The 16592-nt window shown below is 36.3% G+C and overlaps 1 pseudogene; it reads left to right on the forward strand.

The window, feature by feature from the left end:
* The window catches only part of LOC121082056, a 43731-nt pseudogene extending 28599 nt beyond the window's left edge, over nucleotides 1-15132 (forward strand).
* The last annotated feature ends 1460 nt before the right edge of the window (nucleotides 15133-16592 follow it).

A 16592-nucleotide genomic window follows, 5' to 3' on the forward strand; every position in this document is an offset into this window, starting at 1 on the left:
CAGTGCAGGCTAAGCAAGTATTTTATTCTCACACACCATTTTCTATAAAGTAGATCAGAGTTCTCATGGTCACATTGCATCTAAGCCAAAATAAAATTGCTTGCCAAAATAATAATAATAAAAATATTTCCTGCTTTCTCTGTTGGCATTGTTAATGGTAATAATACATCTATGGTTATTTTTGCACATTGTTTTTCTATGTACAGATCACCAACTAAAGGAATTTTAACAAGCATTTTGAGTTCAAGTTCCAGCTGCTGTAAATTGGTTTAATTGCATTGTCTTTAGTAGACAAGTTCTGTGAAAAGTTGTTCATTGAGTTGCTGGAAGCTTCATCTGTTTATGAAAAATGTGAAGTTTGCACCCTCTGCCAAACTTTGTATTTATATGTCAGGTCTGTCTGTCTTCCCCTTTGTTTTCCCTTTCCCACTTAGACATTTTCTGAAAAGTTACTTGCTCTCACATATGCTTTTTCTTCTCATGTCCAGATGTCAGTTTAGATAGTTAAGATTTAAGAAATTCTGTCAGAATATAACATGGAGGCAGAAAAGTATGTCAGGAATTCCCACTCTGATTGCATAGTTATTATCTGGAATATGAGTGCTTATTTATTTACCCTGAAAACACTGGACTCCTTTTTTTCAGTTCTCTAAACATAGTCCTGGCTGCATATAGCTTCTCTCATATTCTTATATTCCAGCTCTTCTCTTTTTGTATGTTTTCTTGAAGACTTTACTGTAAAGACTGCAGTTTATATTCACCAAGCTGGAAGGCCAGGTGCCATTTTGATGCTTGTGTCTTTTTCTTAACAATATAGGGTGCCTTCTACCTGCATACTGTAAGAATTTTTTTCTTATAGGACCAGTTTTATGATCTCCATTAAACATAACTTTGACAGCCAGATGATTTCTAAAGTGCTTAATGATGCACTCCATCCTGTGTAATCACTTTATTTCCATGATAAATCTAATTCTAGGAATAAAAGAATTATCTCCATCACCTCTGCATTTGAAACGTCTGTATAAAGAGACTCTGGCAATTGAGCCCATCTTAATAATTATTTCTCCTGGTGCCGATCCTTCTCAAGAGTTGCAAGAACTTGCCAGTGTTGAAAGAAATACTGAGTGCTACCATCAGGTCAGTCTTAGATAAGCATAATGATTAAAAACCACAATGTGTAAAATTTTACAGAAGTAATATCTGTTGTACCTTGGTTTTTAATGAAGTTAGTATGTGAAAGCATGGGTGTCTATGTGTTTGTTGTTCCCACCTATCTTGCCATGAACTTCCGATATCATTGGCAAAATGGGTTGGAGAGACACAACGATCCTCACAGAAGTAGAATCAGCATGAGAGGTATTCCTCCAACTTGGAGAAAGGAAAAATGAGTAGATGGAGGAGAACAAAAGAGACTAAGAATTGTCATACATGCTGAAACATTATCAGTTTTAGTGTGGAGTAATTGAAATATGAACAAAACCCACCAACAACTAGACTGCATAATTTTCTCTGCTTGTAGGACTTGCATATTTCTTTATTCAACAGAAAACATAAAATCAGATGTTCAGTGTTTGTGAACACTTCGGTATTTTGTGAAATTCTGTAAGATAGTTTGAGAAGTTTTACAAGTAAGTGTTAACCAATTAATTGCTGATGGGAGTCCTTGAACAGAACTGTTATATTTCAAGTCTTTTTAAAAAAGTGTTTAAGATCAACCATGCAGGAAGGCTCTCAGATTTCAGGAATAGGCATGCAACAATAAAAATATTTGCCCAGCCAATATAACAATTGTTTTTTGTCATGGTATACAGCTTGTTCCCAGTTTTGCATTTGACACAAAACTGAACTGGGTGAAAATAAGTCACTTTAATCAAGAATTGTAGTGCTAAGAGATCACTTTATATTTTCTATGTCTGTTTCAAAATTAGATCTATGCAGAGGTGTTGAAAACAACTTTTCTTTTTCTAAGAAGGAATTTACTGTAGCTGTTAAATTCATAGAATAACCTAGGTTGGAAGGGACTTCTGGATATCATCTGTCTCAATTCTGTGCTCAGAGCAGGGAGATCCTTCCTCCAAGGGTGGGGATCATCCCACAATATCTCTGGGCAGCTTGTTCCAGTATTTGACAGCTCTCACAGGAGAATGTTTTTCCTAATATCACATCAGTATTTCCCATGTTCCAGCTTGTTTGCATTGACTCATGTCCTATTACCACGTGCCTCTGAAAGAGTCTGGCTCTATCTTCTGTGCAGTCTTCAGTAAGTTAGTTGTAGACAGCAAGAAGGTCTCCTGATTGCTTGGCTAAACAAAACCTGCTAAGCGTGCCCTGATCATGTTGGTGGTCTGCTCTGGAGTTAGTTACTTCAATATGACCGCGTCTGTCTTGTACTGGGGAGCCCAAAGCTGGACACAGTACTCCAGATGTGGTCTCGCAAGTTCCAAAGAGAGGGAAAGGATCACTTCCCTGGACTTGCTGAATGTTTTTACTAATACAGTCCGTTATGGGATTGGCCTTTGTTGCAAGGCCTCGTTGTTGACTCATATCCAACTAGTCCACTAAGGTTTCCTTTTCCCCAAAGCTGCTTCTAGGCAGACCCTAGCTTCTACTATTGCATGGGATAATTCCATTCCAGCTGCAGGACTTTGCATTTACCTTGTTGAACTTCATGAACTGCCAGCCTGTTTCTCCAGATTGTTCAGGTCTGAGTAGTAACCCTGACTTCCAGCGTATGGATTGCTCACCCTTCTTACACCTCTTTGGTGTTATCCATTAGCTTGCTGAGAGTGCACTCAGTCACATTACCCATGTCACTGATGAAGATATTAAACAGTATTTGTCCTGGTACTGATCTCTGAGGGATACTGCTAGTTACTGGCTGCCAGCTGGACTTTGCACCAATGACCATCCTGTGAGCCCAGCAGTCCCGCCATTTTTCTGCATAACTTATTTTACATTTCTCCGGCCCATATGTCTCTGATTCGGTGATAAAGAGGATATGGGAGACTGTCAAAAGCTCTACTAAAGTCAAGGAATACAGTATTCACTGGCATGTCCTTGTCCACAGTGGCAGTCACCTTATCATAGAAAGCAATGAAGTCAATCAGGCATGAGTTGCCATTGGCAAATCTGTATTGGCTACTCTTTACCACCTCTGTGTTCTTCATGTGTTTAAAAATGGCTTCTAAGAGTGCTTGCTCCATAACTTTTGCAGGGACTGAGTGGAGGCTGACTAGCCTGTAATCAACAAGATCTTTCTCCTTGTCCTTCTTGAAGATAGATGTGACATTTTCCTTTTCTATGAGTAAACACCCCACATCAACATAACCTTTTGAAGATGAGAGCAGGGAGTGACGTTAGCTGATCCCCCAGCATTCTTGGATGCATCCCATCTTGTCCTGTGGACTTTTTTATTTCTAAGTGTGTTGAGTGATTCCTAAATCTCTGTCTCTACTGTGGGTATTGCTTCACTCGTGCTTGTAGGTGTATGAGACCTGGGAGGCCTGAGAATAAGCCTTAGCAGTGAAACCTCAGACTGGAAGGGCATTGAGTACCTCAGCCTTTTCCATGTGTTTTGTCATTATATGCCATGCCCCACCAAGCAGTGGGCTTGCAACTGTCCTTGGCTTTCCTTGGCTGACAGGAACCTTATATAATTCAAGAAATGTGAAGTCCTCTCCCTGTGAAAGGAGAAACCCTTGCAATGATGCAGGCCATAGATTGACTGTCTGGGGAGAACCTCTGCTGAAAAGGACTGGAGGGTTTCTGTAGATGACAAACAGCATGAGTCAACCTTGTGCCCTGTCAGCAGAGAAGTCTTTGTGATGACCTAATAACAGCCAATATAATAATTATTATAGGTGATGACCTAATAACAGGTCAATACAAGACCTACAAGAAGGTCATTGAGAAAATGAACCCAGACTCTTTGCAGTCAGGCATGGTGGAAAGAAGCAATGGGTATAAATGGTAACAGGATAAGTTATGACTGGATGTAAGGAGGAACTTTTTCACCATGAGAACAGTCAGATTTCCCAGTGCAGTCTCCATCCTTGGTGGTTCTCAAGAGTCCACTGGACAAAGCCCTCAGCTCATAGTCTGATCTTTCACAGCTGACCCTACTTTGAGCAGGAGATGGGACTAGAGACCTTCCAGGATCCATTCCAACTCAAATTGTTCTATGAAACAAGTGATTTCCTAATATTCCTAATACACAGTACCAGTACGCTTTGTATCTATCTGTAAAACATTATTTCCTTTGTCATGGAAAATGTCAAGTTTAATGTTGCTTTTAAATAGTCCTTGAAATTGTTCCTTTCCTGGAATGTGCACTGATGTAGTATATTTTTCCTATCAAATTGTGAAGATTTAAATCCTACTGCCAGTTTATCTAGCTGGGAATGTTTCAGAATGCATATTTCCTACTCTGCCACATGGCTTTTTGTGTTTATCTAAAATATCCTTTAAAAGTTGGACTTTTAAAATGTAACATGACATGGTATTTGATTAAGGAGTGCTACTCAAAGCTGAATCATCTGAAAATTGTCCTACTAATGAGAATACTTAGTTGTTATTTTTTCCCTGTACTTTCTCATGTAATTTGAAGAGAACATAGGTCAAATTTTGCTTCATTGTTGAATTATTTCTCATATGGGATAAAGTACTGACCACTAAATTTGTGCAGTGTACTACCATATTGTCTGGTGACTTTCAGTTATCTTCTTTTTGCTGTTTTAAGTAATTTCAAGATGATATGCTCAATTTTATTTAGGCAGATGATATCTTTGTATCATCATATAAAGCTAAGGGCCCAAGTTTCTTTGATTCAGTACAGTTTTAGGATAAAAAAACCAGGATGGATTTCCTCTTGGGGGATAGTTGATGAAGTCATAATAATCACAATATTTTATTTTGCTGTAGCAGTAATGCCAAGACCAGACTTTTCTGGTGGACTCAAACCACTTTCTTTTCAACTTGTTTGGTTCAGGGTTTTTTGTTACATACAGCTTCCAATGAGTTTCTAAGGGAGAACTAAGGTGAATGTACTCTACAGGTAGTCTGTATTGCAGGAATTGTGCCACAGAACAAGTCCTTTATTTTCAGTTTTCACTAATTTGTCTGAAAATCCAGTTTTGGATCTTTGTGGGTTTGGATCCATTTGAAGATCCAAGTTTATTTTAGCAGCAATATGGTACTATAAAAAAAAAAATGAAGAAAAGTCTGTTGGTTAAGCTATTTGTATTTCCCAGTTGGAAAAAGAGCAGCCTTAGTTTTTCACTCATCTTAGTATGAAATTGAGTGTTTCTGTTCAAAGGAAGTACTCCTAACTTGCAGTCAAAATAAACTTTGTTCTCATTTATCTCTTGTTTTTGTTGTATCAGCAGTTCTGCAGTAATACAGTTTAGTGACTGATACTGAAATTACTTTTTGAGTTCTAAGGGAGTACCATCACTGTCACCATGTGATTCACGTTTTTTCCATAAAAAAGACTAGGTAATGTTGTTTCTTAACAGACTGGTTAGGTTGCAAAGAAAAAACTAAGTTTTCCTTAATTTTCCCCCTACTTTAGTAGCCTATCACATTAGAGAAAATTCTGGTTACTTTTAGCACACCTTCTTTTCTACATATATGCTCTAACTTGGAAATAACAATTTTGTATTATACTGTTAAATGAGGTATGATAAGTTTGTGATACAACTGTGTCTGTCATTTCAGATTGCAATGGGCCAAGGCCAAGCTGACCTGGCTATTCAAACTTTAAAAGAATGTGCACACAATGGAGAAAGGCTGTGTTTAAAGAACCTGCATCTTGTTACATCTTGGCTTCCTGTATTGGAAAAGGTGAGGGTGACTAGAGAAGAATGTATTGGAAACCTGAAAAAATTAGCATGCACCATTTCTGAAGCATTTCAGGCTTTTCCATGGTGATGTTTAAAATTCCAGTAATTTAAAAATGAACTTTTGCGGGTTTCTCAGTCATGAATAAGGTGAAATGCTTCATACCTAAGCAGCTCCTTCCTTTGTGTGAGCAGTTTAATTTTCATGAAGTGTAGAGTATTTCTGAAAAATGAGTGAACCAATGTTCCCATTAGGATTTCTGATACTTTATGGGATAGTGCCCATGTTTGCTGAACTCTGCATCTATATATGCTTAAATTTGTTCTTTTTTTGTTTTAGTTCTAGGACTTTCTTTTTAGTAGTTCTTTTTTGATAAGTGTAACTTGTGTCTGAGTCACTAAGAGGTTTTTGCTAATTTGAAATGAAATGTCTGATGTTTTATAGAAATGCACTTACAGCATGTAAAATCGTTAACTTGCTAACTAAATCAAAGTGCCTTTACAGGTATATCACTCTGAAATCCATAAAACAAACAAACTAAAAAATAAAAAAGGTGGGGAATTCCTATAAACAGTTACTACAGTCTTAATTTTCCAGTTTCTAATGATTGAGGGATTGTTCATAAACTATACTCCATGCACATAAGCTTGCAGTCTGTCTTCTGTCTGGTAATGACTATGTGGCATTTAAGTACCTTTAACATTCTGCTAAACCATTTTGAAAAAATGGAGAGGCAAAAGGAGATAACATTGACATGTGTCATCTACTCTGAATGTCGTAACGAACTGTAAAGAAGTGTTTGTAAGCCTCATACCAATTATCAGTTTCCAGATCTTGCAAATATTAAAATGTTGATATGTATCAGAAGTTTCTTATTGTTTCCACAAGAACATAATACTGAATGTGCTAAACTTCTGCTGAGCTTAGTAGAGACTGAAATTTGCTGATGTTTGACTCAGCACATCCCCTTGTCTGTTTAGCCTACCATTAGCCAGTGTGAGGCTATACAGTTCATATGTTTGAACATCCTCTTAAGAGAGACCTGCATAGTTACAACTCAATTCCATCCAGGTATATACATTTAGTTCTCACAGTCTTTCCATTTGAGAAGATGAAATATGCCTTCTGGTCAATGTGAACTTTACCAATAGTAAGATGTGAAGGTATCATCTTTCAGCTGACTGCCCTTAGCTGTATTCTAGCCAAACACGATGTATCAGAGCATGCATGCTGTAGGTGATTGAGCTTGAACCAGCGTGTAAATTCTTTTGTTATTTTTAGTTAAATCTCCAAGGCTGTGGATCATTTTTATGTCTTAGTTTGTCTCCCGTAACATCCTCATAGACAAAATGATGAAATACAGACATGATTGTACCACAGTGAAGTAGATTGAAAACTGGTGTAACTGTATGTCTCAAAGGGGTTTTGTCAGTGGCAAAAAATCCAGCTGGAGGCCCGTCATCAGTGGTGTGCTCTAAGCATTGATACTGTGGCCAACATTGTTTAGCATCTTAATTAATTATGTGAATAATGGGACAGCATGCATCCTCAGCAAGTACAGATGATACAAACCTGGGAGAAATGATTGGTACAACAGATTGGTGTGCTTTCATTCAGAAGGGCTTTGATAGGCTGGAGAAGTAGGCTGACAAGATCCTCATGAAGTTCAGCTAAGGGAATACCAAGTGCTTCCCATAGGAAAGACATAACTCCAGGCAACCAGACAGTCTGGGAGCTAAATAACTGAAAAACAACTTGGCAGAAAAAAACTGGGAGTCCTGGTGGGTAAGAAGCTGAGTATGAGACAGCTGTGCCCTTGCAGCAAAGGTGGCCACCAGCCTCCTGGGCTGCTTTAGGCAGGTCAAGGGAGGTGATCCTTCTCTGGTCAGCCCTGGTAAGACACATCTAGAGTGCTGTGTCTGCTGGGCTACCCAGTACAAGAGAGACAGGGGCATGCTGGAGCCAGTCCAGTAAAGGGCCACAGAGGTGATGAGGGGACTGGAGCATCTGACATAACAAGAGCATGAGAGAACAGGCACTGTTCAGCCAGGGGAAGAGGAGGCTTAGGGGTATCTTATCATTGTGTGTCAGCAGATAGAAAGGTGTAAGGGAGACAGAGCCAGGCTCTTCTCAGTGGTGTCCTGTGACAGGACAAGAGGCCATGGGCAGAAATTCAAATACAGAAAATGCCATTTAAACATAAGACAAAACTTTTTTTACTCTGAGGATGATCAAATGCTGGAACAAGTTGTCCAGAGAGGCTGTAGAGTCTCCATCTTTGGAGATGCTGAAAACCTGACTAGATACAGTTGTGGGCAACCTGCTGTAGCTTTGACCAGAGTTGGACTGGACAGTCTCCAGAGGTTCCTTCCAACCTCTGTGTTCTGTGATCCTAGGTACCAGATACAGCTGTCATTTTGCCTAAAGAGCAGAACAATTAATGGGTTGACAGAATTTTCTTCTTCACTAAAACCACTGAAAAGAAAATTACTATGTTTTAGAGATTATCAAAATGAAAGGTTTGTGAGAAAATCTGTTAAGAGATTTTTGAGCTCTATGTTTCTTCCAAGACACATACACAAAACTGTTGACATCGTTTTCAAGTCAATGTTCAAAGAACTTTTGTATCTTCAGTGGAAAATATGTCTGTTTCAGATGCACATAAAGAACCAGCAATATGTTTTCTTACATTCAGTAATTACATATTTTTTGTGAAGCCTTTATAATTTGATACAGCATATTTTCTTAGAACTCCTTTTTCCTATCTTGATTTTTTTTAGGAATCATGGTACATGAAATGTGCATACAACAAACACTTGAAGAAATTAATATAGGTATACAGTTGAAAGTCATTGAGATCTGACGTTGATATGCAGCCCACATTCCAAGCCTTCATTTTTTTGAGATGTAGCCTTTTCAGGGTTTTTTTCATTGTTGGTTTTTTTTTTTTTTTTTTTTTTTACTTAATGTAAAGAACTGCTATATATTTTTCTGTTTTGAATTTAGGATCTGGGGCTGAGGTGCAAATATTTTGACACAGCTAGGGTGAACTTTGAACTTGAGCACAGTGACCATATAGAATGTGTGGAGACAACATGTCTTGAACTATATAGCCTTTTGAATAACCTTACTTGTAAAAAAACTACTGAAGAAATTTTTGACAATCCTAACTTTCTAATTTAGGATATTATAATTTTGTAAATACTGTTCTGTATTTAAAAAAAAACGAACAACCCAAAACTACTTCACTATATGACATGTCTTTAATAGGAACTGAATGCGTTACAGCCTCAACCAAACTTTCGCCTTTGGCTTACTACTGAAGTTCATCCCAAATTTACTCCCATTTTGCTTCAATCAAGTCTGAAAATCACTTATGAGGTAAGATTTGTTTGGATAGCTTTTATTATATGTTTACAATGAATGAACTTGTATGTATAGTAAACTATATGTTTAGATAGAATATTTGGGTAATGATGGATTGTTTACATAACTGGTTTTGCCTTATATTTCAATTAGAAGTAATACAAAAATTGCTATTTATCTTGAAAGATTTTTTGATGACCATTTTTATTTTTATGTGGATATCTACAGAAGCTGTGATTTAAAGGGGAGATTTGTAAAACTTATTTGCAGATTTTTTTCCAGTTACAAGTCTGAACTGAAAATAAATTTACCTGGGGGAAGTGTTTCTTCTGTTTTGTGCTCCAAATTCTTTTATGCCTTAACTCAGCTTTTCTTAAAAGCAAAAACCTACACAGGTACTGGAACATGGATGAAAACCAAGGATTTCCCCTTTCTTGATGAATATCTTCATCTGAATATCACAGAATCACACTTTCTTTCCTTTTACACACACACACCAGCCCCCTGCCTACTCCCCTACCTTTATATTCACTGGGCCCTTTCAACAAAAATGTGTCTTCTCCCATACATCAGAACATACTGTTAAAGGCCTTTACTAGAAATTGAGAGCCTTGCTTTCAAAATGGCTCAGCCTAAGGAATAGGTGTGACCATGCTCTTCCAACTTGTTGAAAAGTGCTCTAACCAATAATATCCATATGCATTAATATTCATTATGGAAATCATGAACAGGAGTGCTACTAACTCTTCCATTGGTTATGGAGCATGAAGATTTTGCCTACAGCTAAACCAAGAAGCTTTGACCTTTTATAGTCCAACGTTGCTAACTTCTGACTTTCAAGAAGCCAAAATTGTTACACTTTTATGTTGACTGCAGCTGTTTTTAAACTTCTGAGGTACCTTCTTGCTTATACTGAGGTTTTCAATGGTACAGAAACTGCAACACTGTGTAGGATTGTCACATTTCTACCACTAGATCAGGGAACTGGCATATTATTGTTCATATATACCATATTTATATGCTAGCTAATAGAGTGCAGTGATGACATAAGGTCAGTTGGCTCTGATCAAAGAAATGATAATTGGTAGTTGAGCTTGTAAAATCAGAAGAAAGGTTCTTGTTCTTGAATACATTGAATTTACTTTTTTGCTTACATATTTTGATATGTTCTTTTACTAAGTTCTTCTTCTGTAGTTAGTCCTGTCAGTTAGTCCTGGTTACAATTTCCTTCAGTATGTTTAAGTTATTTTCAGTATAATATCATTCTGTTGTTAGGCCATTTATTACAAGCAGATTTTTTTTCTCCTTAAATTCTATGAAGTACTGTTTGTCATATCATTAACTTAAAAATTGTAAGTTAGAATTTAAGAAAGCTGTACGTAAAAGTATTGAGTTTTCTGTTTAGAACAGTGTTTTTTCCTTCCAATGCAGGCACCTCCAGGCCTCAAAAAGAATCTCTTGCGAACCTATGAATCCTGGACACCAGAGCAAATTAATAAAAAGGGAAACTTGTCTCGAGCACATTCTCTCTTTTGTTTAGCATGGTTTCACGCTATATGCCAAGAAAGAAGAAATTATATTCCTCAGGTAATAAATTTTTTGCTACCTTTTTTAAAATTTACCCCATTTCTTAGGTTTTATATTTGGAAGTATTTTTCGTCAGGTATGTGTTGGGTCATGTTCAGAGGTGAGAAAATTTGTATACTTCTAGCGCCTGCTTTCATTATTGTCTCTGAATTAATTGCAAAATAAGATCTTGGTGCCCTAAATTCTGTCCCTCTGAAATCTGCTACTGCCTACATGGGATTATGTTGTGATTTGTGTCCTAACTGATACTGATGCAAGAGTGAGGTCCCATGGAAAAGATTCTGTGAATCCAGTTTGTTTGGAACAGGAAAGAATAGTCTGGAAACGTACATGATTGAATGGAAGATATGAGAAAAGAGACATTTTGGTGGGAAGGAGATGACTTTGTCTACTCTTTCTGCACACAAACCCTGTTCAAGGAGAGAAGAACGAGGGAACTCATTTCTTGTGAGGATTATAATGGGTTTCAGAGAATGAGATGTGTTTTTTTCTTAGATAAATTTTTCTTTAAAGCAAACATTTCTTTCTGGCTGCAGATGCTTAAATTAAACAGAGGAAAACCCCAGCCAACAAACTATTCTATGTCTTGTTTATTTTATTCAGACTAGGGGTGAAATTAACCTGTCACCTGAAAGACTTGATCTCATAGAGCCTGGAATGTTTGAGAGTGTTTTGCTAGTTTTGACTTTGTGGTTTATAAGGTTATTTGCCTCTTCCAGTAACAGACTTTGAATATGGTGTTCAAGAAGTAAGCTAGGTGAAAATATTGAAAGTACTTCTTTGTCACATGAACTCTCATTTGGCTTTCTTCAAATTCAATTTCATTTACCACCAGCTTTCCAAGCGACACAAACTAGGATTACTGCTTTCTCCATAATTCCAGTGTGACTGTTTGTCTCCTGTGCATGCTTAGTGATAGTTTATTTTACTTAAGATTACCAGTTTCCAGCATTGCTGGACTGCAGTTTAATCTGAACTAGAAGCTCTTGTATTTGATAATGAATTTCAGGTTGTCTGGGGTCCATGTACAAACCTGTCTAAAAAACATACACTGTTGGGAGACTGCGGCATCTTTCCAGTTTGTGACCTTCAGGGTGACTGGTGATAGTTTGATTGTGATCTTTGAAGCAGCTGCAGTCTTGACCTGAGACTGTATCCATTTCACTGGATATGTGCCTATTATCTGGAACATTTACACGGTTTTCATCATGAATCATATACACCTGTTCCTATGATATGGTGCATATGCCAAGGTACAGCTGTAAGAAGATACAGCAACAGGAGGTACCTTTGAGATCTGAATTTCCTGAGTTCTGTATCATATATCAATATTTATTTATACTTATCCATTTACATGTAAAGTTTTTTGCTAGAATTACGCACACATTACACGTGAATGCTATATAAAGAATAATGCCACCAAGAACAGAAGGGAGGTACAAATTGAGAGTGATTAAAATATGTAAGTGGTGGTCAGCATTTGTGCTGTAATAGTAGCAGTCATTGCTTTTCTTATTATAATTTTTTAAGTCAGTAGAGAAGTGACATGAATTAAGGAATAAGATAATGAAAGTATAATGTAGACTGTGCTTGAAGAATCGTACCTATTTATGAAAATCCAAAGGAAACTGAAATACAAAAAAGCCCTCAGTAATAAAATCTTAATTTAATGCGTGACCTAATCACAGATGTCAGCCAGTTTTAGTTGAAGTGAATACTGTTAGGAAATAATGTAATCTTAAGTTTACATTCCTCATACTGAATGGATTCTAGTTTGTGTAAGCATGTAAATTTATACGTACTGAATGAGCTGAATTTTTTTTTTTAATACTGCCTCGATTGAATGTTTTCAAAGATGCACTTTTGAGGACATAGGTTGTCTCTTCTTTCATTATTAAGTATTTTACAGTATTCAGTAATTACATAATATTTGTATTTTACTTCATCATCATCATGTGACTAATTAAATTCTTTGGATTTCTTTTAATGGTAGGGTTGGACCAAGTTTTATGAATTTTCTTTATCTGATCTCCGTGCTGGTTTTGACATTATTGATAGACTCTTTGAGGGTAAGCCACTTCTTAAGGAATGATTTCTCACCTCTGTAATGTTACCCCTCTGAATGTCTCTCCTTTAAAATTCTTAGAATATTAAAAAATTTCACAGTAATTTTTATAAACTGGTTTCCTTGCCTGATTGTTTTGTTTTGAGTTTGGACTGTGGGGCCATTCTGTTTAAAGGCTGCTTTGAACATTTTGCATTTGAATCTTCATCGGAACATTTTCACAAATATAAACATATGACGAGGTAGGTAGGTAATTACTTCAGTATGGGAAATAGTCTGACCCTCAAACAGCTGCATTTAGGCTTATTAGACTTTTCTGGATGTAGATCCAGACTCTGAAGGATATGGCTGTTTTAGTAAACGAGTAAGGGCTGAACACAGACTCAAAAACTATTCCATGATCAGGTTATTTTTTTTCCTATATTTGCTTATACAGACTGGTATTTTTGTAGGCAGCAACAAGGCATGGTTTGTCAGATAGAAGAGCCTGGGGACTCTCCAATATGTAGCAGGTAGGATGTTACCTTATTTCAGGGCAAAAGAGAGTTTAGATGTATGGATGCAAGCCACCTTGTGCCATCTGACCTTGCAAATGGGACCTGTCCGTTTTACCATTAGTAGAGAACTTGCAGGAAGAGCTTGATCTTTCTACAACACTTGGGTAACAGTGAAGATGCTGCAAGGCTCATCACCAGTAAGCAAAGTTAGAAACACAGGGTGAATCATAATTCCATTTTTGGGAGGTTGGATAAACTCATATTTTCTTTGTGCCAAGAACTGTTCTGCTGAGCTTGAGTCCAGAGTAATAAACAGGAAATGCAGAAGTGCCTGGAAGATGAAGTCTTCTGTACCCCATATTTTGAATAAATGAATTGAAAATTAATTGAATATCAATGAAATCTTCATAACGAAACTCACTGTTAGATAGAGCCTACTTCATTGTTCTGTTAAGTAGTGTAGTCTGTTAATATTAGTTAATATGAAATAGATAATTAAAAAAAAATCTTTGCATTTTATATAATTTCAAAGTAAATTTAGGAACTGATGTTTAGAGATGGTGTATGATCATTGACTTAAATCAGATTTATGGATGATTAATACTTCTGGAATTGCACCTTAGTTATACAGACTTGAAACGTAGTCATGTAAAGAAGTTCAAGCATTAACCATCAATGATAATCATTAATCTAATCATTAACTGTTGCTGTGAAGATAACTCTTCTTTGAAAGCAATGATTGAGGTGTTTGGAAACAATAGTTACCACCAATAAACGCCCCCCCCTTAAAGTAATTACTTCTTCCTTTTTTCAAGGTACTTTAAGAAATACCTTTTTGCTCAAGCTTTACCTGCGCGTGAAAGCTATGGAGTATAAGTAGATCATTGTCCCATGTTGTTATTTTGGAAAACTGTGATAGAAGGGAGGGAAAATAAGTTAATTTGAACTTGTGGGATATAACTAAGCCAGAGTAATCTAATTGCAACATCAGTCTGGCCAGGAAACTAATAGTAACGTCTTAGTTTTATGTGCTACGTTGTGTGATTTATAATGATTTACAGAGTACCTGTCCTGGACCTCTTTGTGTGTGAAAGATACGACATTTCCAGTAATGTTATCTGTTTTGAGCATGACCTCATTTTGGTTCAGTCAATCAGTTTTTTATGAGATCAGATGGTACTTTGACACAAAATAGCGTACAAAATTTTGAACAAGGGAAATTCTTTTTATTTATGACAAAGGAACACAAAATGCTAATAGCATCAGTTCTGAAATGCATATAACCAATTGGTTTATCTCCAATAAAAAGCACTTCAAGACCTAATTAATATTTCTAATAACTCATTTTGAAATACAGTAAGCGTTTGTTTTATCAATGACATGTATTTACAAACCTGTTGAAGTTTCTTCAACTCTTACTATTTGGTACTATAGAAGAAAAACAATTTGAATTTAATTATTTAATGTCTTTATATTTTTCATTGAAGAACTGCAATGACAAGAAGAAATGCTTATGATGCAATGCTATCCATTGATGCAAAACTAATATTAATTAATTAATTTATAGGTTCCAAAGATTTTCAGTGGGAATTTGTGCATGGTTTGTTTGAAAATGCAATTTATGGAGGCCGTGTAGATAATTACTTCGATATGAGGGTTCTTCGGTCCTACTTGGAGCAGCTTTTCAATTCACGAGTCATTGGCAGTTTAAATGCTAGAGGCAAGAAGATGACTAGTTTCCCGTATGCAATCTCTTTACCGAATTCCTGCAGTATTTTGGTAGGTATACATCTTCTATCACCTAATACAGAAAAAACCAAAATAAGGTATTTACAGGGATTATTCTTGAAAGTATTCCCACAAAGAAAACCAGCGTTACAATCCAAAGGATGCCTCCATTTATTTAAGACTTCTTTTGTGTGGAGCACTAGTTTTTAAGTTGCCAGAACTGTTCTGCTAGTCTGTTCAATCAGTCTCCTATTTTATGATATCTGATTGGACTACGGTGCAGAGCAGCATAGTTATGAAGAGCTGAGTAAAAGAAATAGGGTCAATTTATGGCAAAGACAGATATCATTACCTTTATATATAACTTAATATGTTAACATAATAGCACTTTTGTACAGACTACTAAGCATTCTTATAACTTCCAGATTATATGGGAAAATCTAAATATATCTCCTTATTTGCAAAATATATCAACATTCTGACAGAATCTGCTAACATGCCCTGAAGGGTGTATGACATTTTATTTCGAGATGAATATGCATTCTGATTCTCCTTTAGTATTCCTCTAGTGTAAACAAGAGAGAATTTGACAGTCTAAAGAACTGATTTCTCCCTATCCTTTCACATACAGTTGTTACTATTAAAATTCATTTGCATTTTAATGTAGGCCTCCATGCTAGATCTTCAATATGAGTTGATGTAAATGGAATTATACCAGTTAAAATAAATTGCTGTTGTTTGGCATTCTCTACCTGGATTCTGAGTGTCTAGGTTTGGGGGTGCTTTATTTTTTTACTTTAAATATGACAGTTGTTTTCTATAGTTGTGCTGAGTTAATACCATAAAGAGAGAAGGAATAAACAAATCAAGTTGGTCTCTATTCTTGTAGATAATACGGTCAAATAGATGAACCTTTCTTCTTGCCTGCAATGCATTTAATATATCTCAATTTCCTTTAGTTATATGATTATTTATGTGAGAGTTCGTACTTTTATGTCTTAAATAATTTTCTGCAACTAGTTTTGATTAGTAGAACACTAATAATAAAGCTAAGTTTTTATTACCAAAGTTAATTGGAATAATATCTCTTACTAAATAGTGTTCCCTTGGTGTTTGGTGTAGAAGTCTGCTACTATTGTTATCTCTGAAGTGAGATTCCATGTCAAAGTAAATCTTGCACACCTAGGACATGCTCCTGCAAGCCAAGGACAAAAGGCACATGATACAGTGCAATAGGGAAGAGCCATACTTTCAAATAAATATTTTTGCCTTCAAAGCCACATAAAAGAGACATTCAGCACCATTAGTCTACCTTAGTCTGCAAGGCCTCTTTCTGTTTTGTACAAGAGTGACATCACTAGTGACTATTACACTATAACAACTATTGATGCTATTCTGCATCTCCCGTGATCACACAAACCTATTTTTACCTGAATTATTTCCCTTTCTTTGAGTGGTAATATATTCATAGATTTAAATAGAAGTGAATGCTCTTCATTTTATAAATATGT

This window comes from Falco naumanni, unplaced genomic scaffold (assembly GCF_017639655.2).
Source record: "Falco naumanni isolate bFalNau1 unplaced genomic scaffold, bFalNau1.pat scaffold_231_arrow_pat_ctg1, whole genome shotgun sequence".
NCBI classification, from domain to species: domain Eukaryota; kingdom Metazoa; phylum Chordata; class Aves; order Falconiformes; family Falconidae; genus Falco; species Falco naumanni.